The sequence below is a fragment of the Acanthopagrus latus genome, chromosome 3 (genome assembly GCF_904848185.1).
Source record: "Acanthopagrus latus isolate v.2019 chromosome 3, fAcaLat1.1, whole genome shotgun sequence".
In the NCBI taxonomy this organism is placed as follows: Eukaryota; Metazoa; Chordata; class Actinopteri; order Spariformes; family Sparidae; genus Acanthopagrus; species Acanthopagrus latus.
The window spans coordinates 11580509-11607168 of NC_051041.1; the positions used below are offsets into that span (position 1 = coordinate 11580509).

General features: G+C 43.6%; 1 long non-coding RNA gene across 1 annotated transcript; it reads left to right on the top strand.

Moving 5' to 3' along the window:
* The first annotated feature begins 11953 nt into the window (after positions 1 to 11953).
* Positions 11954 to 26314, top strand: LOC119017133. Its single transcript, XR_005074344.1, has 2 exons — positions 11954 to 12022; positions 26161 to 26314. It is a non-coding gene; the product is annotated as an uncharacterized LOC119017133 (long non-coding RNA).
* Positions 26315 to 26660: the final 346 nt, after the last annotated feature.

Consider the following 26660-nt stretch of genomic DNA (forward strand, 5'->3'; position numbering starts at 1 on the left):
TAAGGAAACTGTGATCAATCGATGATCGCCTGCAGGCAGCATTTATTAACATCTCCATCTAAGCTTAATGAAATGTTTTAGCACATATTCTCAAGAGCGCGCGTGCACACACACACATTCGAACACACACACACAGAAGAGAGAAAGCCTCAAAGTGTGAGCCACCTCACACTGTAATCACTGTACATTCTGGCAAGTGTGTAAACCATCTCGCTGGTGTCTGTTTCCGATATCAATTAAGCCCTCAAATTAGAATGTTTCCCACACATTTTTGCTCCCCCTGCCAGGAAATTCCCACCGTATAATCAATACGTCGCGTCGCTCCAACCGCTCCTACCTCATTATGCTGTTATCAGCGCCTACTGTATATTAATTGGAATGTCATTCGTGTGAGACTTGCAGCGTAAGATACTGTCAGTGATGTTATCTCGATTCAACATATCTGGTTTAAATGAGTCAGTGCAGTACGGAGGACCCAGACTGCCACATTCAGAAATGAATGAAGACGTATACAAATGGCTCGATAGATTAATATGCCTTGAAATGAACTAGTGAAATGTATTCATTAACCTCCATTTTTTTCAGAATTATGTATTTTAAATTTACTTTTTTTTCAAATCAAGATCAAATCCACTGAATATGCTGATTTTAAATAAAAAGGCAGTTTGCAAATGCTCCAAAATGAAAAGCGTGTGACGTTTTAAAGCGAAGCAGGACAGACGTGCTTTATGTGAGGATCTTGTTTTCTTCTTTATGTTACCCACACAGGCAAAGGCATTGTTGCACACACACACACACATGTATACGGGTGCGGAGGGAATTCGCCACCAGAGGCAAACCTGCCATGCTGTCCCATGCTTGAACGGCATCAGATGGATTATGAGCGTACCGCAGACATACCTGCAGGTAGCACAGGAATCCATTTTGGGACAGACTGTCAAGCGTAAAGTTTTATTTTTTCGCTCAGCAATGAAGAGGCAACGCTAACGCATCCATCTTGGCCCCCGTAGCAGAGCTGCGAGCAAACGGCGGCGTCGGAGATGATAGCTATCTGATAGAGGCCGCAGCCAAACAATTCAGCGTTCTTTCAGTGCTTCACCCCGTGGACAGCGAGATAAGAGGGGAGGCCTTGTGGAGGCTGGTGCCGGGGGGCGTGGTAATGGCGTTGGTTCACGTTGCGTTTGATGTGCTGTTGTAAGAGGACGTGTAAGTATGTCCAGATCACAATCACAAAACACAAAATCGTCTGCGGGAGAGAAGAAGATGAGGTCAGGTGTCATGAATCTACCAGATCCGAAAGAACTGTTTGCTCAGTGAAACGACCTGCGAGCACCCAGAGGAGTAGTTTTCAACTGGAAGGGAAGTCTTCACCACTGCGCATCCTCCTTACACGTGATGCCCACATTGCTCGTGAGCTGTTGTTACGGCACAAGGCATCAAAAATAACAGCGTGTTTTCCCCTCAGTTTACTATAAAATGACTCACTTCCACATCATTTGTTCCTCTGCATGACCCCAGACGAGCAAGAGCTGCTGCGATACTGTACGGCGAGGAAATCAAACAGCGCATCTTTGTTCCTACTGTGCTGCTTCTTTTTTTTTTCTTTTCTTTTTTCACATGTTTGCGCCTGCATGTCAAATTATTCTTATCATGGCACTGATCCACTAATGTGCGAGATTCCTTATCTAATTTCAAGTGTTTCAAAGCTCCGAGCTTCAACGGGGGACGCCTGAATATATTTTCTGTAATCGTTAACAGAGCGGTATGACAACATGAACTATTAAAATGATGAAACTTCAGCTGACCTCAGAGAGGAGCCTCACTCTCGCCTGATAATTACTGTGTGAGAAAATAGCGTTAATTTTGTAATGGTATGGGTTAATTTAAGTTCCTTTTTCTATGTAGTGTATACCGGTATATTTGGGACTCTTATTTTGAAAGTGTCCTGTGCCTAATGCGCTGCTGTTGACATGTAAATGGAATAAAAAGCTCCATTTTTAAAACACATATTTATATATACACTGGAGTACATTTTTATAAGGCAGTTTTTACCCTCACCTCACAACGGACAAAGCGGACATGATGTCACCGAAATCCGAGAGGCAAACCTGGGTCAGAGTTTAACAGCAGGAGAGACGGATCTCATTGCTAGTTATGTGATGAGGTTGAAATGAAACATTCATAATATGCATAGGATGGACCACAGTCCCATTAGTCCAAGGAAGTAGGAGTGGGCGAAGAGGGTTGAAAATATTGACCAGTGGCGGCAAATTAGGTTGTGCCGAGAGGAGACCGAACATTACGTAGCAACAGTAATGCTATCTTACTTTTCTGCAAACCGGCACTTCACAAAGAGTAAATAAACAGGATTGGAGAGCAAATTTTTTAGAGAAGACCGCTGATAATATTTTGAGTTTAGCCAGTATTCAGCAGCATTGTAGATCTTCATGAATCTGCTTCAGAAACCGCAGAGAAAGGAGGGAAATTGACAGAAAGCATTGGAGTTTCTGGTGAGTTCTGAGCTCAGTCAGAGGCTGGTGCTCAGCACAAACATGCAGTCAACTGCTTTCTGGTATTGAGGTGACGTCTGTACATTTGCCACACGTATGATCCATCTTCAAGTTTGTGGGAGTGCAGAGAGGTGAAAATTACCTTTGCTTTTTATTGAACACACAGACGACAAAAACATACTCTATGTTTACTGCACAGATCATATAAAATCATGAAATTGTCTTTTTAAAGCAGAGGAAGAAATTTATTTTGGCCGTTGACTTGCTCTTTGCCTTGCTATTACTACATATTGCTGCGATCCATTCTCTTATTTCTGCACAAAACCTAAAGATGCATGCGCTGAAACAACTTTGCAAACTCTGGAGGAGGGAACAGTTCACTGTACTCGTCCTTCAGCGTCCGTCAGACTTCCCCCCAGCTTACTTACATCCCTCAAACACTTAACTGTTTTCCTCGGGATTTATGCCTTGTCGTTGCCAGACATGAAAAGTTTAAAGTGATGGATCTGGCCACATATTACCTAGGCCTCGCTTGTCAAATATGATCTCGCCAACCTGTATTTGTTGATGAGAGGCCGATGCTGGCAGGGGGAAGTAAATCTAATTCCTGCTCAAATTGAGGAGTTTGTCAAAGCAAAGCGGAGCTGACACAGTCGCCGCGGAAAAAGCCCATCAGATCCACTTCCAGGCGGAGAGAGTGCCCCGGATATGCTTGTCCATTTAACACAGCTGACAGACAAGTGCACAAGGCAAACAAGTGCGTGAGCGAGCATGTATACGAGTGTGTACAAAACCACGCAACCGTCATGGCCGTGTATGCTTGAGCTGTGCACCGACGCCGACATTTACAGGTGCAATACGTAAGAATTGGCCACCTAGTGTTTTCATTCTCCAGACAAGCAAATAGGAGGCAGCTTATCACCGGCAGACTGTAGATTCAATCAGCTAGTTAGCTCAGTTAGCCCAGCAGTTAGCGGTACTATGAGGCTGGACTGGGAGCACCAGGGGAGTGTCAGCGTTGTTGACACAGCCAATAAAATTTTTTTTTCTTCCAATATTTTTTTAATTGCATTTTCTTTTTTAATTTGCAAAATGAAGTAATTCTGAAACAGCGGAGGCTGAACTCGAGAGATACACGCATCTCCGTCTAACGATGGCTTTAAATCAAATGCTGCGCGGATTCAAAGGGGGGCATTTAACACGCACACACACACACTAACACACACACGCACGCAAACTGTCAATTACACGAAAATATTACCTTCCCTGATGGCACATGCTCCATGCAATTATTCAATTTGCTTGGTCTGCAGATAGCTGCTGCGCAAAAGACCTGAGGAGCACAGCTGAATGTGCCACTCCTCCACTCCTCAGAGCGAGAGAGCGGAGGAAAAAAAGACAAGGAGAGAGGAGAGATGGAGACGGAAAGACGGAGAGTTGAGGCGAGGGAGAGAGCAAGTCCGTGGAGGAGGGAGGAAGATGGACGGACTGAGAGAGGGAAAGTTACATTTGCAGCTGATCTAAATGAAACCAAACAGCTATGTCCGTCTTGTTCGATGTAAGGCACTTAACCGCTCTGCTCCAGTTAATATACTGTATATATATTTAATCAATACACAAGGCAGCTTTAGAAAGACCGAACAGTTTTTCTTTTATAGTTATGTGGCTACTTTAGGGGTTTGGGTTTTAGTGGCTCCAGTAATGAAGGCAGGGAAATATGGCCGCGCAGAGTTTTGACCCTCTCTGCTCGAGATGTGATATTCTGCCCATCACCTCCCGCACGTTTAAAAAGCAGACCTCTCTGAAGGATCGTTTTACAAAAGATAATGCTTTACACAATACAAAATGACACCCAAAAGGGTTTTATGAAACCAGCATACGATGCTGTCGCGTTAAATAATTTGCACTTGCAGTTAAAAATGCATAAAAGACAAATCCCTCAACTGTCACTCAAGACCAGCGTAGGGGTACGCTACAACCGGCAGTGAGAAGACAAGACTTCATCCAGTCAGACGTGTTTTAACTTTTCCAATCTTCTAGTGGTTTCCTTAGACCATTACAACTCTGTCCACTGGCTTAAACACACTTTTCCTCTGTTTGATTTGATATCAAGTTTTGTACTTTTTCCCAGTTTCTCTCTGGCTTGGTGAAGAGTAAGGTTGCCAGAGGGGCAGTAAAACATTTTTCATTTGCGAAGCCATGTGATCGCCCGTGTCAGTTTTATAAGCACGGATTCAAGCAGGGATCGTAGATGTTGCTTTTCATTACGCCCATGATATATGGCTTCCCAGAGCGTTCCGCCGAGAATCTCACGTGATGCAGTCAAGAACTCATTTCCCAGGCAAATTCTTTGGTGAAACGTTTTTCGTTCGGCAAGAAAGAAGCAGGGGATGGAATTCATTTCTCCACAAAGCGGGCTGATTCACCCTATAAAGTATCCTAGAAACAGATCTGTTTATCATACCGCCGGCCTTATCTCTCATTCCATATCATGTGCTTTACTATCTGATCTTTCACTTTGAAGTCAGGTGCTGTGGAGGATTTATCAAATATATGACATCTACATGTCAGCTAGTGGACTTCTTCAAACGTGCCTTATTTATAGTGACTCATGACACCAACAGTTCAAATGTTACTTAAATTCTGTTGGCTGAATGGAGAGCTCGATGCTCTGCATACACAGCATTTAGAAACAGAAAGCACAACCTAATACAGAAAGGCTGCAAATAGCATGGACGAGCACTGAAACTGTTTCCAGCAGCACGATAATAACATACGTGACATTGAGGACATTCCGTTAATGTCGTAAAATGGTCTAAATTTGCTTTTTAAAAAAGCTGCTCTAAGTGATTCATTTGTATTAAAACAAGCGTTAAATGGCCCTATATTTCATCACTGTTATCAACTGTTTTGTCTGAACCCATTTAAAGACGTTCTCCCTGCCCACTTCATCCAGTCAGGACAGAGAACGCCATGCAGAGGCGGACCTGTCAGGATGCTGTGTCTGGCGATTACAGCTGTGATTTCAAGGGACTGCTTACAGGGATGTGAACTAAAACGACAATGAGGCTTACAGCAGCATTACGGATTGTTTAAGTTCAGGAAGCAACATCTTTGGACCTGAGAGATTTGGGTTTGTTCCCGCGTCGACTTAAGCTAACGTAGCTCAAATTATGATTTTTTTCCCGCCACTGTCAGAGGAAATGAAAAAAGTTATGAAGCCCGGGTGTGTGGAACCAATCACACCAGTCAAAGTTGGGCCATTCGTGTATGGGTTTCGTACGTGACATACGAGCATGTCCGGATGCGTTCGTCACTCTTTAGCGTCCCCTGGAAACTGTTCCTGCCGTTGCCTGCTCTTCTTGATGTTCCAGTTTGTTTAGTATCTCTTCTAAATACTGTGCAAGCGTTGTCAAGTTAGTGCAGTGAAGAGTTTTACTTTGCTCTTGTTTTGTCTACTTGCTTGTGTAAGGTAATTTGCAAGGTAATTGAAATTACTCCGTGAGCATACAGCGATGAAAACATGTGTTTTGCAGCTCTCGCCTCCTTATTAATACCTCTTTGTCTCCGCCTGTAGTGTCACCTGCGAGCACCTTGCAAATCACATTAGTGCCACCTGTGCGCCTTTCCAGTGTCATTCCTCTAACACAATGTCACCTTTGTCCTTCCAGGTTGCTATCCGCATCGTCTCACTGTCACCCCAGCGCTCCCTCGAAGACACCTTTGCATCACCTGTTAGTCTGACACGTCCCTGGCACAGCTTGGCGTCTCGCGTCGCTGTGGAGAGGAGGAGACGAGATCGGAGAGCTCCTTCCTCCTTCCTTTTGTTTCTCTGCACCTCGCTAGACTCGGTCCTCCACCCACCCCTCCCTCCTCCTCCCCACTGTGTCCATCTGTTCATCTCTCAGTGGAGCAGGGTGAGGAGGAGGTGAGACATGCATACGCAGGCACACAAACACTTACATGGGCTGTAAACACGTAGTCTCTGCAGGCATGCGCGCACACACACACGTGCGCGCGCTCACACACACACACACACACACAACCAAACAAACAAAGGGGCGACAGTAAAAAGTCCAGCAATCAATATCACCATGTCAATCTGAAATCAATATATTACAAAAGCATTAAAGGTCCCATATAATACTGTTTTTCATCAATTTCACACAGCTGTCAGAGGTCCAGCAACACTGTATTCGAAATGTGTTGCCCCAAACCCATCTGTGGTCTCAAAGTTGCTTAATTATATATATATATATATATATATATATATATATATATATATATATATATATATATATATCTTTGTCAGTCCAAAACGCTCACCAGGAAAAGTTCACTTTAGAATTTGTTATATATGTGTATCTATATTACCTGTACCTGTGATGACAAAATTGTATTATTTAAATTGTTATCACTTTTTATTTCATACTTTTTGATGTCATAATTTTGAATTACTTACTAATTTAGATTTTTTTGTATCATTATTTTGACTTTTTGTCATAATCATGACTTTTAATCCATTCATTCTGACATTTTCTGTCATAGTTTTGACATTTTATTACACAATTGTGGCTTTTTATCTCTTCATTTTGACTTATTATCCGAGAATTTTGACTTTTTAGCTTTCAATTGTCACCCTTTGTATCAAATTTGGACTTTTTAGGTCATCATTTTCAACTTTTATTATAAATGTGCAGAGGCAAATGTCCATCGCTCTACTTTTTATTTTATTATGTTGGAACTTAGGGGGAGAATGCGCAAACTGAATTATGTAATACATTTAATAACAAACACTTGACAGTTCACCCAGATGAGCTTTGGATACATTATACTAAATTATGTATTTTCAGTTCATAGGAAGTAATTTGCATTTGAGTTCAGGTTTACTGACCTTCACAGATCCCCGTTCACCCCATGGTGACAATTATGACAATGGAGTGACGTTGCGTATTTAAAAATAAACTTCACATTCAAGTTCTTTAATGAAACAGACAATTTCTCTTCAGTTTGTTAGTTTGAAACTTAATTGTCTACACAGTGAAAAACATGTAATTGGTTTCAACACATACAGCACTGATTAAAGACAAAAGACAGAAAACTGAGACCGATTATTGGGTTTAGAACTCACAACATGACTTTTAAAGACATAAATACGCACAGAAAAACATCCTGTTGAAACTTTGAGGAGACCGGCCCCAAACATACCCAGTGAACAAGGCCCAAAGAGGTCCTATATTCAGTATACTAACTGCATTCAGCAGAGGTGACTTGCACCTTTACAAGTGATAAGGCGTCACTAGTTGGATGTAGTAACCTCACACTGGTGGGAATGTTCCCCTGGAGAATGTTGTTACCACGGTGACAAGGGCACGCCCTTTGCACTGTGGCCCCTGCCCTTTGCCACCCTTGAGGGGGCATGTGCTGTCAGTGGTGCAAAAAAAGCCCCCCCCCCATTCCTGGCGTCAAGAGAGATCCCCTGATGAAAATGGATGGAGCTGAGAGTGTGTGTGTGTGTGTGTGTGTGTGTGTGTGTGTGTAAATATAGGTTTTCTGTGTGTCTGCATGAACACACCGCATTGCAAATGCGCACAATAAAAAAAAAAAAAAAAAACGGAAGGGAAATGCAAATATTTGATCAATTGACAGCTGCTTTAATCTGTGAGCGAGCAGGCAGGCAGCGGAGGAACACTTCCTTTGTAGAATGAGATTCTCATTTCCTTCGCACACAATTGTTTTTCCTCCTGGTGTGGTTCTCCTCGTCTTCCTGTCAGGCACCGCCGGGCGTCACATATAGACTCCGTTTTCTCCACTTACAGCACACACTGTGGGTAATTTGAACATAAATCACACGAAGCACATGCATTTACATTCACTTTGAGGTGTGCTAATATTAGAGATCATTTCAACATCAAAAGATGTAATAATACTCAAACTGACAGGACATGTGAGATTGAATTTTGGTTTGCGTTGTCCTAAAGATAACAGCACCACATACAATAACAAATATTATATGAAATAATTCATTTTTTCCCTGCAAATCATCTAATGATTAAGTAATTAGCACTGAAGGAGTCTCTTGGCCGACCACACTCCTGGATCATTTCACTGTTATTATCATTTCAAATGACAAGTAACCACCTTGGTAAACCAAACTGCTTCTGAGATGTATTTATTTTACCTTTCACATGCAGCTGGAGCACATCCCTCTAACATGCATTTCTACAAACTGAACATTTCTTATTTCCTAACTTCATGTTGCACTTTTCAAAGTCAAAGTATTTCAATAGGTTTTGATAGGTATTACGTGGTATTAAAGGAAACATAAGAATTAAGAAAAAAGTCACAGCAACAGACCGCGCTTAAACAAAGGAAATATGAATAGAAAACTAAAGAAAACATACGAGATTTGTTTAAAAAAACCTTTTCTATTGAAACAGGTTTCCTGAAATAAGAGCTCAATTTCTTTAAACTCTACACATAAAACTGAGAACATCTGTTATATCACATCTCTTCCAGAGCCTCAATTTAAACACTGGCATGACATATTTACACTGCTGTCAAAATACTTCCAGCTTCACAAAGCATGTTACATATTCAGCTGTATAAAAATGTGCAGTAATTGTTTCTTTTTCTCCTTCAGTATTGACATTTACCTTTACGTTATAGATACATACGGTACAAAGACTGTTACCATATTGCACATATTGTTGTAATACTGTAATCATTACTGTAAATATATCAGAATTTGCAATAGAATCTTATAGTCCTTGAATCACAGTTTTCAGGAATGACTCATTAACTAAGAAGTCGTTCCTGATTCATTCCTTACTAGCTCCTTAGTAACTACTCACATAAGCAGTAGCAGCACTTCTTGTGTTATGACCACATGACTGTAGAGTTTCAGGTTTCGTTGGGCAGTTGTGAAGACCAAAAGCAGGCTGGAGTTTGGATTAGAAGTGGCAGAATTTATCCCCAGACAGATTAATAAAACAGATTATATAATCTGTGTTCTTCATACTCTTTCCCTGTTGTCTTTATCCGTCTGTCTATTTCTGCATGTATCTGTGGAGCAGATTTCAGCACCGTCACTGCATGTCTAGTTATCGAGCAACTGGAGAGTAAATCAGACAGAGGAGAGCCGTTCTTCCGAGCAACATTACACTGGAGATGAAGCAATACAATAAAGGAGGATAATGCTTTGTAAAAGGAGCCGGGAGACTGGCTCTATAATTCAGTCTTTGTTGGTTTGTTTGTTTGCTTCCGTGTTTAAATGCGATCGAGACATTGATTGAGAGAGAAACATGATCTGTGTGCATGTGCCGCTGCTCGTAAACAACCAACGGGCCGCTCCTAATTTTGTTGTCAAACACACACACACACACATGGCTCATGGAAACGGGGGCCTGCGTGTGCACACAATGAGAGCACACACACCACTCGACCGCTCCTGCTAGGGCGCTAGCTGGGAGTGTGTGTGTATAATAAGTGTGAAAAATCTCATTAATGCAAGTGCGGCTGCTGAGCTGCGGCTGCTGCTAAGTCCCTTGTATTGTCACTTTTCTCCTGGGCCCCCGAGCGCTAGCTAGCTAACTAGCATCATCGCCATGGAGACCACGGCAGCTATGCCTCCCCACTCATCCTCAGCACTCTTACCCTTATACTATGCACACGCACGCACACACACACACACACACACACACACACACGCACACACACCTTCCCTCCCTGCCTCCTTTTTGTCCTCTGACAAAGCTTGACAAACCGCATGTGACTTGGAGGGCTTAGCACCGGGGAATTGTCAGAGTTCCCCCCTCTCCAATTCACACACAGTTCAAACTCTAAATAAGCAGCCATATTGATTTTTAATGATGCCAGCCAGTGGAAGGCCCTCTCTGCTGTGGACCTGGAGAGAGCGATGGAAGGAAGGAAGTCAAGAGGAATGAAGGAGCTGGGTCACTTTCCCAACACTTTGTCACATTATTATCATTTAGAACTACTTTTATTGTGAAACATCTTTATCTCGTTGTTGAGGTAGAGTGGTTCTCCTCTAGAACTGTTAACCATTTAATGTAAGTCAAATATTACCTAGTAACTTAAGCACAGATTTTGTGTCCGTGTTACATTTATGGATGTGGAGGAGATTATGGCGGTGTGACAGCGGGGCAAGATGGCTGTCAAGGGAGAGACTTTTTTAAATTACGGCAAAAAACTATATAAGACACACTTGCCATTATAGTAGCATGTCAGTGAGATAAATGGTTGTTGTTTTCAGACAATTCTCACTTGCCACTGGCAGATTTAAATATGTATAAAGCAAGAAACACCCTATATTCACTACCTCCGCCAAGGAGTATATGTTTTCATACGTGCCCATTCATCACTATTTTGGTTTGGTTGGTTTGTCTAGCCCTAACTGAACAGATTACCATAAAATGTGGATGGAGGATGGGTCACAGTTCAGAACAGACCCCATTAACTTTTGGCGCAGATCCAGAAATCTTTCCTCAGATCCTCTAAAATTGCGAGATAGGGCGCTTTTCAACACTTTCATTAATTTCTCAGTGAATGATGCATGGGTCTTGATAAAACATAAGATGTACAGTTTTGTTCAGATCCTAAATCTACTGAGTTTAAACTATTAATGGATTAAGTGAATAATAGGGGGCCTGTTGGGCGTTGGCGGAGGTATGCGCTCTACTGAGTGCTCTTCTACTTGTTATGTTTATTTGAAGTAGCACTTTTCCCAGTGTATACATACCAACATTTATTCTGGGGTTGGGTTTGATTAAACACATTAAAGTAGCGAAGGACGTACCTGATAGCCTCATTGCTTTATTATTTTCATTATATTTCGAATTGTAACCTGGTGACTGAATTTTATGTTTTCCTTTAGGTAGATTAAAACATATCCGCTATCAATTCATAGAAAAAAATCACCAGAATGCAGGAGGTGATGCTCAAAATTTCCACTTAATGTGTGTTCATATGCAACATGCATTCAATATGGTGAATTTATTCAAGTTACATGTGCGAATGTACAGCAGCCGGAGCAGCATGACGACGGCTGGAATTTGAGCCCGTCCAGCCTTAAATACAAAACATATGCACGGAGCCGCCCAAGCACAGCTTCTATTCTCAACTGTTTGCCATTTGTTAAGAAGTATAAGTACAGTTTATGTAACCCATTTGAATTATTTTTTTTCCCTCTACATTTCAAAACCATACAAAGGCTTGACAACAATTTTCTTCTCTACTGCACTAATTACTCTGCAGCATTTATTGTCAATTACACCAAATTAAAGGCTCAAACATTCAGATCCTTGCCATCAACTACAGATAAACTTTTGTTTGCTTTTTTCCCTTTGCTCTGTCTTTGGTATAGGTGGGTCCAAAGAGTTTGGGAGGCCCGTCCTTGACCACAAGCATGCAATCAAAGATCCCACGTGCAGTCGCCTGCCTACACGAAACTAACCCCGGTGCTAAAGACGTAGCCGGCTACACATATGGAGGTGATTTCATAGATCAAAGTGTTGCTACAGCTAATTAATCTATATCAATGTTAATTAATCAACCTAACCTCAGGCTTTACAGACCACCCTCTAATCAGCGTTTTAGTGTGTGTGTGTGTGTGAGAGAGAGAAGGATAGAGCATATTCATTTGGCATACGGTAGAAAGAAAATGTCTAACAAATACCCCAGTTTGACTTTAACATATAGACGTAATTTAAGAGAAAGAGCAGGCAAGAAATGATTAAATACAGGATAAAGAAAAAAAAAAGGTGAGATAAAGAATCAGTACGTGTGTGTTAAGACAAAGCCTGCGAGCGCAGAACGGAGAGAAAAAAAAAAAAGAAAAACGAGAAGGGGGGAAAATGATTAACCTCTGAGACATTTACCTAATTAATTCCGTCCGTGCTTTAAATGAAGTGAGCAACCTTGGAGCAGGAGCCGGTCAGTGGAACTCATGTAAAATGTATGTCCCCCTATATTACCGTGTGCAGAACAAGAGCTGCCGCTACTTAATATAATGACACATGTAATCTTTATTCAACCTGCACCCTGGAGGCGTGCAGCTTTGTTGCAGACATGGAAACAGCTAAACCTTTAGCCCAAAGCTAAAGCTAAATAAACTGACGGCGTATTGACACAGGTGGGAGCCTATAGCGCCGCGTTTGCATGTCGTTTATGTTGGTATTAATGATGTACTAACATGGAATTCAGGCATTAGAGGGAGTGAAGTGGATTTCCTATGTGTGTGTTGAATTACGGGGAAGCTGCTTTAACCCGTAGAGCTGCTTGTGTGCAATGGGTTTTATTTGCAGATAAAGAACTATTTTGCAGCTCTGGTTGTTTGAAAATGGATTCTTTTTGTGAGAGTTTCAAAAATATTAATCTGCTGCCAGACTGTGAATTTTGACTTCAGGTTCTCTGCATGAAATAATTAGAGAAAATGAGAGGGAAAAAAAAAGAAAAAATCACAAAACAAGAAGATAAAGTAAAGGGTGAAACGATTGGTTGATCAACCAGAGCTGGGAGCATTTTGGCTGTCAGTGTTATAGTTTAAGTTCATTATCAAGCAGAAAGTGAAAACTAATTTCACTAGTTTAAGCCTCTCAAATGTGTTGTTGTTCCTTGCTTTAGGTCAAATGTAATTATTTTGGGGTTTTGGACTGTTTGTACAAAAAAAAAAAAAAAAAACCCAAGCAGTTTGTAGACACTGATTTTCTCTCAGCTTGTAGACTTGATCCACCAACAAATAATCGGTCAACTGAGAATTACCCATCAGTTTGTGGACTAAATTTGTGAAGCATCGAGTTTGGCAGTTTGGACGAGAGGATGCAGCTGGAGGCAATTCTTTCATTATCAGAAGAAAACACAATATTACATCATTTCTACACTGAATATATATTCTTTGATAATATTTTTTGAGAGAAGTGTGTGTTTTATTTTCATAATCCTCTTTCAGTTAAAGTGTATGATCCTTGGTTTGTTAGTTATTATGAATATTTATCCAGGTTTTGCCAGAGAAAAGTTGAAATGCAACATTTTCTGTTGTTGCTATGCTTGTTGCTACGGACTCTCGATCACTGAAACAGCTGGGGGATGTCCTTAATGGATCTGACTGAGAACTCAAAGGCAAACTGTGATGGCAACTTGTCAATCACAAGGTGGCAACACCCTAAAGTCCTACCCTTTATTTTACTCTAAATAGCACCGTTATCCACAAAATGAACATCAGGCTGTATTGACTTAAAACTAGCGACTGAACCATAAACCATAAACTGTTTACTGTGGTAATAACTCAAGTGAGAAGTAGGGTCACTTGCTCATAAGCTTACACGCATCTGAACTTCATTTTGAAACCAGTGGTGTCACCCCCCTGCTGGCCACTCGAAAGAATGCAGGTTTACGGCATTTTCACGGTGGCTTCGCTTTGGACCTATCAGGAAATTAATCATGCTTTTGGACAAGTAATACTAATAGTAATCAAATATAATGCACACACACACACACACAATACACACACGCACGCTCACATACAGTAGGTCAGGGTTTGTGGAATTCAGATGAGAACTCCCTTCAAAGGGGCCGAGCGGCTGATGGTGCAGCAGAGAGTCTGCTTGAGCATTCCTGTGGTTTAACACCCCGCGCTGCCTCCACACTCCACCCCTGTATGTCGTAAAAATATCAGAGAGATGCCGGCTTCTGCGCCCACGGTGAGGAAAGTGAGGAAAGGGGTTTGGAGGGCATGCCCCCTTCGCAGACACACATCGCACAAGCAGCAACACATGAAACACATGAAACACCGAAACGCAAGTGTTGAGTTTCCTGCTTAAACCTCTAATAAATCCGTTCCGAGCATACAGAGAGAGTCTTGTTTAACAAAATGAGGACGCCGTCAAAGAAATGTCGGAAAAATAGGAAAAGCGTCTACTGTCGGCAAGAGATAAACGCTGTCTTTCACACCAAGTGCAGACGAGGACACTGCGGTGACACCTCAGCTGACGGCCAGCTGTTTGTGACCACACAGCCCAGATGAAAGAGGCGGCAGCTGGGGAGCAAATGACCCTAAACAATAGTGAATAAATAAATACAGCTTCTTAAAATTCGAGGCAGGATGCTCAAGTTGACCGATCAGAACATATAATCACTGTTTTATTCAGTGCAATCGTCAGGATAAAACTTATCTTGCTCCCATTACATGTTTATGGTTGTTTATGATAAAGGCTGCTCAGCCAGCGACTGCAGTCCGCCACTGTGTTTCAGCATTCACTGCGTAACCCTGAAACCACGGGATCGTTTTTAAAGAGACCGCGAGACCACTTCCAGCTGAGTTCGATGCAGTAAAATGGATATATGAAGAGAAGGCGGGACCCCTCCAGCTGCATTTGTGGTGACCAAAGCAGGTATTTTGAGCCAGAACGTGAATGTTTTCCTCACCCCGACCAAGCGGCATTTGTGCCTGAGCCTAACCCAGAGCAGAACAACAGAAAACGTAACCTAAGGAAACCTTGGAGTCGCAATATGAAGAAATGTACAGTTGCAACGTACTCAAGGTTTGTCGAAATGTGCTGTGCAATCAGTTATTCTGGCAATGTGGTGGAATGAACAGTTATCTGTGCATTAAGTTTGTTCCTGGATGCCGTTATGGAGATTGCTCAGATAAGACCCATGTGTTGCATTTCGGTCACATCCTTGTAATCATATATGTTATACTGAACACATACTCATGCCTAACTGACTGCATAGGTCGGTTTTCAGCGACCCACAAAACACTGTTAACAAAACAACATGACTGCAACAGAGAGACACGTACCGGACCTTTGTCGTGCGGTCGCAGGTTGGTTGGGTTCAGTCAAATAAAGCACTTGGTTAGGTTGAGGAAAACACTGTGATTTCATTGACTTGGGCGAGACGGGTTAAAAATGATTTCTGGTTTCACGTTGGACAAGAGCAGCCGTCTCCTGTCCCTGGCCTGTGCGGACTTGTCGCTCTTTTATGCTCGTTCCTCTTTTGCAGCTGCAGTAACTACCGTGGCCAAACGTAAATGTGGGTCGCTAAAGGCTGCTTTCGTTTTCAACCTCTATGGTCCACTTTCTGATGAGGACAGCCTTGGTATACTACTAAATTCACAGATGGACACCAGAAGATACAGATGAAAGCCACAGAAGGCTTTTGATTTACATAGGGGCGTTTTAACTGAGCACAGCCAGTTAGCTTAGCTTTGCAAATGGACTGAAATCAGAGGTAAACAGCTGGCCCGGTTCTGCCCCGAGGGTGATAAATTCTGATTATTAGCACCCCAGAAGCCCCAAAAATTGACAGGCCACATCTTGTTTATTTGACCCCAGACATACGTCAAGGGTGACAGTGATGATTTCAATGATTTATAAACAGACCGAGTGAAGTGAAATGGTTCACAGCTGCTGCTCAGAGTCATTCATGTTCAGGAAAATCGGTTTCCAGTTTCTATCGGCCTCAGAGAAAAAGAAGCTGTACAGGAGACGCTGCTATCGTTGAATCCCATCCGTAATTGTCCACCGTGTTAGGTCAGCAGTTCAGAACCCATATTTATGTTTCTCGACACGTCTTCCGAACACGAGAGCAGCCCTTGACACAGCTGCACATCGGTGGTTTTTAGAAGCTGCTCTGAAGTGACATTTCAATCCGACAAATTTCTCTGGATGATATTCAACTTGGCAGCGCTATTAACTCCCATCTGTTCCACACAAACGCTCGCAGAAAAGGATCCATCAGATGCGCGGCCGCGGCAGACTATTTCTGAACGCGTTTGTCTGTGCGCTCCGAGTGTGCTTGTGTGTTTTTTTTTTGTTTTTTTTTTTATGCATATGTGTGAATGACTGTTTGTGTTGCGTGGGAGTGTGCGTGGGCAGCGAGGGTGAGGCGGCCAGTTCACCGCAAAAGACATGCAGCTGAAACAGAGAGCACGGAGCACATGACCAGCCCCGAGGAAGTGTGTGTGTGTGTGTGTGCGTGTGCGTGTGTGTGTGTTTGTGGGCACTCGTGGGGCGTTTTGCATCAGCTCGTTCAAGACTTTTCGATTTGCAGCTTAAAAAAAAGAAAAGCTAGCACTGAAGAAAAAATACACATCTCAGTGTTTTTATGGAAATCAGATATTGGTGAATAGAACCACGCAATTCGCCAAAATGTTCATTGTGGCCTGAAAATTGAAGCTTTTACACAGTTTGCGTGACTCACTCCACCCCGCCCATCACCTGTTTGAACTGTTACCCTCCGGTAAACGCTACAAGTCCATCAAAACACGTACCACAAGATTCGTCAGCAGTTTTTTTTACCCCAGAGGCATCACCATACTGAACTCAGAACTTGAAAAATCACCCCCGAAACACACGTCAACACTAATAATCAATAATGTGTTGTCACAAATGCACTTTAATGTCATGGAACATGTGTTTTGCATACGTTGGCAAGCTGGCATGAATGAGAGTATGAGTGAGGAAATGGATGATGAATGAAAGCATTATTCATTATATTTTTAGGATACATTATCTATTTATCTACTTTGTTTAAGCATTTTGAGCCCAGTACTTGAGTGCACCTGAAACTTTGTTGTATTTTTGTACAGTGACAAATAAAGTCTCTATCTCTATCCATCTATCTGTTTAGCACCTGCGGTACAAGAGCAAACTGCAGTCGTCGAAAAACACAAAGCTTAATGCAGCCTATAAATCACTTACCGTGTTTTCTTTCCCCCCCAATCTAAGATTAGACCTGAAATCAGTTTTGTAGACAAAATGAGCCAACTCCGAACAGAATTTGCTCAGCGGGGGAGGCGAGCTATTATTACATCGTCTGAGGAACACTGCATTTGATTCCCTCCAAAATATTGTGTTTCACACCTACCCAACCGAGTAGTCCTCCAAAAATAAACTGCTGCCTCCTCTTTTTTTCTCTCTATGCTCCGTTGTCGATTTGAATGATGAGTCATTTTTTCACCCATGTATCACACAAGCTACTTTCACTTTACAGTTCTAAACCTCACGATTTACATCAAGCCGCTTAATGTCAGTGCCAACATGGGAGGTAATGAGCCCTACGTGTACGCTGTAAGGTGTGAATGTATGTCAGTTGAAGGACGGGACGGCAGACGACTTATCTGAGTCTCGATTGGCTTCTCAGTAATTCAGCTTCAGTCATTAAAGGTGTAACATGTAAGATTTTCTGTATAAACATGAAATAAAAATAAAAGTACTCTAGCTATTTATTTATTTGAGTTGTGTTCAAGGTAACGATTAATCTGGTCGTCGGAAAAGACAGAGCGAGGAGGGAAGTCAGCGAACGTAACCAGACATAAAGTGTTGTACATTACCTCACCATGAACATGTCTGCCGGAGCCACATCAGCTACTGTAGATGCCGTCTGCACTGACGGTTGTTTAACAGTGAAGACTCCATGACCCCATGACATCATCAAAATGCGTCTGTCCTTTTATCATTTTCTACTGAGTGACCCTAGTGGCAGAAACGACGTACTGCGCATGTGCATGTGACGAGTTTGCTTCACATGTGAATTGTGTTTGATCACTTCAGCCATGTAAAACCAAGTAAGCACACTCAAGTCCTCAACAAAATTGATTTGATTTGAACAAATAAATGTTGGATGATATGATGACCAACTATAAATATCCCAACAATAACAAAAAAAAAAAGACTGTTGGATTGTAACATAAAATAACATAAATTTCCATAAAGACCACTAGACTTAGTTCAGGATTAGATTGTTACAAACAGGAACCTTTGCCATCGCGGTTACAATAATAACCAAGTGATTAAGGTCAGGGAACAATTGGGTTCACGTTTTAAAAAAAAAAACACTGTTGACTGACAGGACTTCCTCCTTTGCTCCCTACGTAATTAGAACGCCTGCTCTGGGGGCTTTGTCACTTGAGCGTGAACATATTGTTGCGCTGAAACATCTGACGCTGTGGTTCCTCTTGGGAGGAGAGTGTGATAATTGCATGATTGCTATTTTAGTTAGGACGGGACAGTAGGAAGAGAACTACTCGCACGTCAATCTAGACAGGAGTTGGCCGTCAATTCGGACAACTTTCCATGTGAAGGAAGTTGAATTCGACCTTTTGCACCTGCAGAATGACGGGGTGCGTCGTGCTGACCCGGGGCCTGTGATCGAGGCTGATCTCAGTCTTAAGGAGGCCCGACTGACACGCAGCTTTCCGCACCGCTGTCTAGCCCAAGCGCTGCTGCGACTTCTGCGTGCAAATCCTTTTGTGTCGTCAATGTCGGAGAGACACAATCTCGAATACACACACATAAAAGCCGATGCTGGGTATTAAGCCAATCCGAGCCAACTGTGCCACTCAGTACCAGACAGCCTCCATCAAAGGCGGCGTGCCCCCGCTGCTGAGAAGCCGCTGTATTGCCTGCCGCAGGGGTTGGCATGGAGGTTGAAATGCCATGTACGATGCCCCCTCTGCCAAGGCGAGTGACAAAAAAATGTATTTAGTTTGACGAGAGCGGTGCGACATACCCAGCGCCGCTCGGTTGCCAAGCCCGCAGTGAGAGAATAACTCGACGAGAAATGGGAAAGGTTGGACAAAACAATCTACTGGATAATTTTTGGGCGGAAAAAATTAATCTGCTTTCCTCTCACTGTTCTTGTTGAATTATCTGCCAGTGTGAGGTGCACGCCGGCTTCCGTTCAGGTCAGACAGCGGTATTCTAATTTGATTTAACGGTATTACATATTTAGGAGCCCCTGCACGCCTGCATGGGGAGATTTCAAGCCGCCCCGCACCTTCAGATTAGTGGCATTATATTTACATTACAGAGACATTAGATTTCCTTATATGACTTTCAGTGGCAGTGATAAAAAGCCGTTTCTGAATATATGCGCGCCGCTATCCTGAAATCAATCGACTAATTTCCATTTTTGGACGGGAACACGGCCCTCCAATATTTATTCAGGTCAGGCCATCGTGTTTTCCCTCACGCTAGGAATTCATTTGGAGTGGAAATGTGCTTATACGTCTCAAGTGCGCCGCGTTTTCTCCCTGCCTCACCCCTGCCGAAGGCGCACGCTCGCGCAGGCACACCGTAATGGCGTTTTATAGCGTCTCTGTGCCGGCTAATTGTTGTGTTTGGCTCGCCTCTCGGAGTACGAGCAGGCAGGTGGCAGGTTATGTTTTATTTTTCTGCAAATCTAAACAACATAAAGTGCCGGAGACAGGCAACTTCCCCAATTGAGCAGCCGGCAGAAGTCAGTGAACCACAAAAGCTTCATTGCTTGTTAGGGAAGAGAAGCAGGATGGGGGGAGGGGAGGGGGTGAGAGAAAAAAAACAAAAAAAAAACAAGCGAGAGTGAGAGATGAAAATAGACAGCAGTTGTGTTTGCGTATGTGTGTGTGTGTGTGTGTGTGTGTGTGTGTGGTTGGTCCCCAAGTCTAATCCTTGAGCCGTAACAGAGGCCTTTAGTTCCTCTGAAGCCAGAGGCAACGTCCACTTCACTCAGAGGTTGGTGGGTGCACAGCCAGAGGTCAGAGGTCATCATCTGGATAGTTTTAGCTATTCGGGAACGTCCCCCTTCAGCGCTGATTGAGGTCACGCAGTGTGGCCCCGAAAACCTGCGACCCCTAATCCCCCTTCCGCGTCCCCTCGCTCATCTGGCTGTTTGGCTTGGAGCTTCAATGCACGGGGCAAAAAAAAAAAAAAAAAGTCTTCGATAAATTCAATAAATTCACAATGGAAACCTGGATGAATTAGATGTTTTTGTTTATTGGATAAAGGTGTACAGAGGCATTTATTGTGGTTGTGTTAGCCAAGGAAAAACAATTTATTTTTTATTGTGAACCATCTGATTGTTTCAGTGAGCGCGCTTTGATAACAGGTTTTGGCAACGAACGTTATAAACGATGTAAAGTATCCACGTTTCAGACATAAATGACACTTTGTATATAGTAAAGATGCAGACCAATGTGGTTTTGCAGAAAGCGACTGGACCGAATCGCTTGTTTGCATCAGCCAGCGACTGATTGAGCCTCTGCGTCGCTTTATCCAATATACTTTTATGTGCTCCCACTGTGTTAATAACATGAAGTTTATGGAGTGTGCTCAGTAATTAAATAATGCAGGATGACTTTGAGGGGGAACACAGTGGATACTTTTTTTTTTTTGGTTGCATGCGTTCTGCACCGCAGCCCTCTTGTGGCTCTAATGGGATACAGATGGTGGCCAGAGGTTGGCCGACAGGCGGTCGGCACCGCAGACTGAGAGCAGCGGGGAGTGTCCTGAAACTTGTGCCCCACATGCCATGCCTGGGGCCACTGTGTGTGTCAGTGTGTGTGTGTGTGTGTGTGTGTGTGTGTTTGGGACATAAAGAGACGGAGAAAGAGGCTCCTGCTTTGTCAAACACCTGAATCAGAGAAAACAAACATTCAAGTGCCGCACAGTGTCGGTTATTGTTTCTTTATCCGTGCAGAATCTCACATGGTGCCACGGAAACATGTTGAGTGATGAGCTTTGTGTTAATATTTCATTAGCAACCTCATCAATGTGTTGTCTCACCTGTCTATCACAAAAAAAAAAAAAAAAAAAATTCTTTCCCCTCACTACTACGTAACCTGAGTCTCCACCAGACCCTCTCCAGTTTCATACAGCGTCCATGGCCTGGAGCAAGGCTAGACCATTAAAATATACTGCCGCAGAAGCATCTGTTCGGTGGAAGGCATTAAATACAAACAACTTGACAGTTAAAAAGAGCCAATTTATCTTGAATCCAGGCTGTCTCGCTACTGGGACACAAACTGAGTCGCAGCAGCAGAACACCCCCCAGTTATTAACCTATCGCTCTCGCAAGTTAGTTTGAGGTTAGCCAGACGAGCAGCGCGTACTGCGCGTAGCGTCGCGACTGAATTATGTTTTTCGTTCGATCATATTTAATGTGGCTGCTGTGAGCTTTATTTAACAGCGGTGTAGCTCATTATTAACACAGCGTTTTGTGTTTTCAGCGTGCGTACGTGAGTCCCCGCCAGCTGAAAGGGAATGAAGAAGAGAATATGGTGATTTACGATTATTATGAGAGTTTCTCTCTCACCAAAGTAATATTCTAACACTATATCTTTACTTTTACTGAAGCATGCCTTTTTCGGTACTTTCTAAAACGTCCAACAACAAAAGAGGCTTGTCCACGCTCACTTTCACTACCCACAAGTCCGAATAATTCCTCAATTGAATCAACAAGTGTTACGGAGGCACGAAGTTAATTTGCCGTGTTGACTCTGTGCCTTGGTGTGAGGGATCACGGTGGGACGTTGCCCAGTCCGGGGACACTGGGGGGAGGGGGAGTGGGGAGCCTTTTGATTAATCATACAAATCCTCCTCAGAATGCTCCAGAGGACTGATGGGATGTGGCGTTTCAAAAGATCCGTGGGGTCAGAGAGCCTGTGAACTTTGACCCTTGAACCGCGGCTCTTCACAAAGGGCCCGGGGGACAAAGGGGTGGCATCTCCCCCGGACTGCACAGCATGAGCATCGGGAAAATCCGAAACTTGGGCTGGGGGGAAAAAAAAAAATAAGCGATCTGGAGTTGGTCAGAGAGATGAAGTTACGACCCCTTTGAAGGGATCGCACCGTTAATTGGTGAGTTGATGGGCACAATTAAGCTCATGTTAATGAGACGCTTGGATCTCTTGAATAAATAAAGAAGAGAGAGAAGGAGAGAGTGCAGGACAAGCTCGAGAACGCCGTGGAGGGTTTGGCAGCCCTCCTGTTTGATTAGCCATTAGCCTCTGGTGATGGGAGTCGCAGTCAGAGCGCCACTCCCTTTGATTACAGCACAAGAGAACGCCGGAAAAATAAATCTCCCCAGCCAATACATATCACTTCAGGGGGCTGATTTGGCTTGTTGCTTTTTTTCACTCCCTCTCATGTTGTAATCAGGCATGCTGTCATTGTGGAGACGAAAAGAAATACAAAAAAAAAAAAAAAACACACAACAATGAAGCATAATCATACATAAACATAACGAGGGGAATCATAACTTTGGAGTCGAAGGGGTCGAGAATTGCTGGATTCCGAAACGCATCCTAATGAGCCGACGTGCTTGTTGAGACTGTCTGGAGAGCTGAAATCAGCAGTCGCCAGGGGTAATTTTCATGCAGAGGGAAGCAAACGGCAAAAAGTCACGGGTGTGAGAAAGAGGGCACGCCTCAGCAACAGAGTAGATGAGGTTTTCAGGACCTGCCCCGACATGGTGAGCAACATTTTTACGATGCCAAGGACTCTGTGTTGACTTAATGAAGCTCCCTTTCAAGCAAACAGAACGCTCGCCGGCGTAACGGTACAGGTCCAGCAACGGGGCCGTACTGAAGGCTGCTTTCGAGGAAAACCACTTCGTTTTTTTTTTTTTTCTCAGGATCAAATGCCTCCACCTTTGCTGACGCGTCCTCGAAAAAAAATGACAAAAAACTCCCAGCCTGCTCCAGGGTCACTGCTCTGTACACGAATCTCCCCCGAATGGAAGCTAAATTAATCTTGATCGGCTCATATCACAGAAAGCTTGAACGAAATTCCGAATCAAATTCATCGTGATAGACCCCCGCAAGCAAGTGGCTCATAAATGATGCGCCGGCGCTGACAACACCTAAAGATGCGATCCACTCCTCGATGAGTTTTCCTGGCACTCTTCACTGGAGGAGAAGTGCAGCGTTGAGCACAACAGCTGGCAGTTCATGCCCCCCTGCTATTTTCTCTCCAACACACCCCTAATTTCTTTTTCGGCTCCCCCTCCCCTGCTTTCATGCTTGACTTGCAGCAGCTTTTGTCCAGTGGCAGAGGGGGCTTGTCAGCGAGGGGGTTGGCGGGGGAGGTGGGGGTGGAACTGGGGCCCAGTGGCCGGACTGTGCTTCAGATGTGCAATCAACACTCGAGGAACATGCTCTTTTCATCTCGAGGCCCTGCAAGTCTGTCAATAAAACCCCACTTACAGTTCCCTCTTCCTCCCTGGCTACCGTCTTCCAACCCCTGCCTAGTTACACACTTGCAGCGAAACTCCACCTGCAAGTGGAAACGCCTCCTTAACCGGCTGCGACGCTCGCTCTGCCCATCTCTATTCCCAACGGGTTTCCCTGGCGTGCGTCCTGTTTGCGTGTGCGTTCGACATGATCGCCTGAGGGCTACACGGCTGACCATCCACTCGCAAGACCCCCTGCAGTGTTTGTTTTTTTTTAGTCAGGGTCAAACCTGCTAGAGTGAGACAGGGACTTCAGTTCTCTGAACAACAGTTCCTGGTACGAGTGAAATGTGACGTACTCACATGGCAGAGACATACACTGGTTTGACAGCGTACACTGGCCCTTCAGTGTGACATCCTGCCTCGGCAACCTATTTTAACAGGAAACACGGTGACATTAAGATAGATGGCCTTATATGGCGTCTTTACTGAACCTCAGACGTTTATGATACCATGGCATCATCGTACAGAAATGACTAATTCTGACTGGAGAAGATTCTGGTGAAGTGTGCCCATGAGCAACAGTCTCCTGTTGCCGTCGCTGTCAGATAGAATCATATTTACAGCGACTGGGGTCAAGGAGAGTCACACTGCTGACATTCTGATGTTTATCGACATATGTTGTAATTCAGGATATTATCACAATAACATTTGATTGGAATGTGTTTTTTTTCCAGGTATTTGTTGGATGATAAGTTTAAGGTGCTACGGGTTTCAAGTCATGCTTCAATCTGATAGAAGCATCAAGGTTTATCTGATATCTCTGTGTTGGTGCTGTTCCTGGAACTTCATTGTCAGCGTTGTTTCATCATTTCATCTTATGAGAGAGCAACAAAGTCCCCATCTGGAGTGGGCCGTTGTGGCTGAGTGGGTTCAGTTTAAGGCCCTTGTTGAAGAGAATGAGCTTATTCTACTGTTCTTCTACTTGTTATTTTTAGTTTAAGTTTATGTAATATCATACGTCAACTGTTGCTTTTTGGTTAGGTATAGGATACTAAAATATTTGGTATACTTGGTGATGTTTAGGGTTAGGGTTAAAATAGACCTATAATGTAAAACACGTTTACCAGAATAACTTCTCCAATGTGGACATTAAAAAAATGATGATGTTTCAGGGACAATGTCAACGCAGCGACATAAACTCCTGCACCAAATCTCATTACGATCTATTCAAAGGTTACTGAGACAATATCTGAACCTCATGTTGGCACCAGAGAGAAATCAAACCGAGTAGATCGCCAAAGGTTTTGGGGATTTATGCTCAGAAAACATGGAAGCGTGAACAGCGGGGTTCGGTTCATTCGGTTTCATTACCCTGGATGTGCAAATGAATTTATTTATTTAGCAGCGAAGATGGTGACGATTTTTGCTTAAATAGTGTGTAAACAACATCTTTTCAAACCAATTTGGTATCTCAAGGCTTCCGAAGACTTGACTTATATCATTCGAGCTTTATGGGGCCATGTTTAGTTTTTCTTTCTTTGTTGTCCCTGTCTACCTGAGCTGTTCAGGAGAATGCCGCAACGCTGTTTTGCTGTCAAGCTCCAGAAATGTTTTGTTGGGCTCTGAAACTTCGCCTCAACTTTCAATCGGCATGAGGGTGAGCAGATAATGACAACATTTAAAAACTCATCCTTTCGGACATTTCAGTAAAAAACCTAAAATGTCATGCTGCTGGTGGTGATACAGGAAAGGTCAAGAAATCCCCAAAGTCTGGAGGCGTCATCCTTTAGGGGGGCTGTGATGGTCTGAACATAAATCTAATGACAATCCATTCAGTAGTTTTGTTTAGTCTGGACCAAAGTGCTGGATCGACAGACAGACAAAGCATTCCCTGGAGCCAGGCCACTAGCATGGCTAAAAAATATCTAGAAAAAAAAAAAAAAAATAGTCGACTACAAAGGGGATCGGGTGGTGGTGGTGGGGGTGTCGGGGGAGCCAGACAGAGGAAATGGCTGGGCGTTTGTTGGCCTGCTTGTATTAGGGAGTGTTAGAGTCAAACGAGATTGTAAAAATGCCAGTCGTAACAGGCAGCAGCAGGATGTGTGGCTATTAAAGGAGAGCAGCCAGGTACACACATGCAAAGCAGCGCACGCACGCACGCACGCACGCACACACGCACGCACATGTGCCGATGCACAGTGAAAACGCAGATTGCATGCAAATGGGCCGACGCATCACACTTTCTAATCAGACTTTACACTCCCTCCCTCCTTTCCCTCCCACAGCGGGCTGGCCACGTGCTTCGTCCCCGCAGCATTGTGGTTAATTCCGCCATTGACAGCCAGCGCTGCGCGCTAAGCCGTTGCTGGATGGTGGAAATTGATTAGTGTGCACAGGACTCGCCCACGGTAATGAAGTTAGAGCTCAATCAGCTAATTATAAAGCATGTGACATACGTGTGTGTCTGTGTGTGTGTGCACACGGATGGGAGGATATCTGCAAACATGTGCAGACATGTTGGTATACACTAAACACTTGGACGTGCACACACCTGCATGTAAACATTAAAAAAAAAAAGTGGGGGGGTGGGGTGGGGTGCTGAGGTAACGTGATAGCGGCTGAAAAATTCCTTCAGGGGCGGTGTGGGAGGTTCAAAGTCTCATCATATCCATCCAACCCTCCCTCTCTTTCCCAGGCTGCCACTCTCCCCTCCGCCTCGGCGCAGACCTGGCTGTCCATCTCCGGGATTTTGAGCCAATCAACCAGGCGTTCCACACATCCCTAATGAGCTCACGGGGGATGTGACTCGAACATGGCGACGTGCGCCCACAGTCCCCCCCCCACACACACACACACAAAAAAAATCAACATCCAGCTGCTAGCGTCTAATTGTCAAGTAAGTGGCAAATCATAGTAATACGGCAGACAGTGGGGAATCCAGACTTTTGTTTTGTTTTCTACACGTAGAAACACACACATATACACACACACACACACACACACACACACAAATCCTTGTTTTCCTGATTGTAAATTCGTTCCCTAATGATAACACTGTGGAGACATTTCCCCACTTAGTGATAACAAACTGAATTGTTCTTGAGTGCCAGAGAAAGCTGCAGTACAGAACAGAACAGAACAGAACCGGGTTCCTTTCTGCAATAAAATCATTATTAAAAACTGTTTATTCACTTT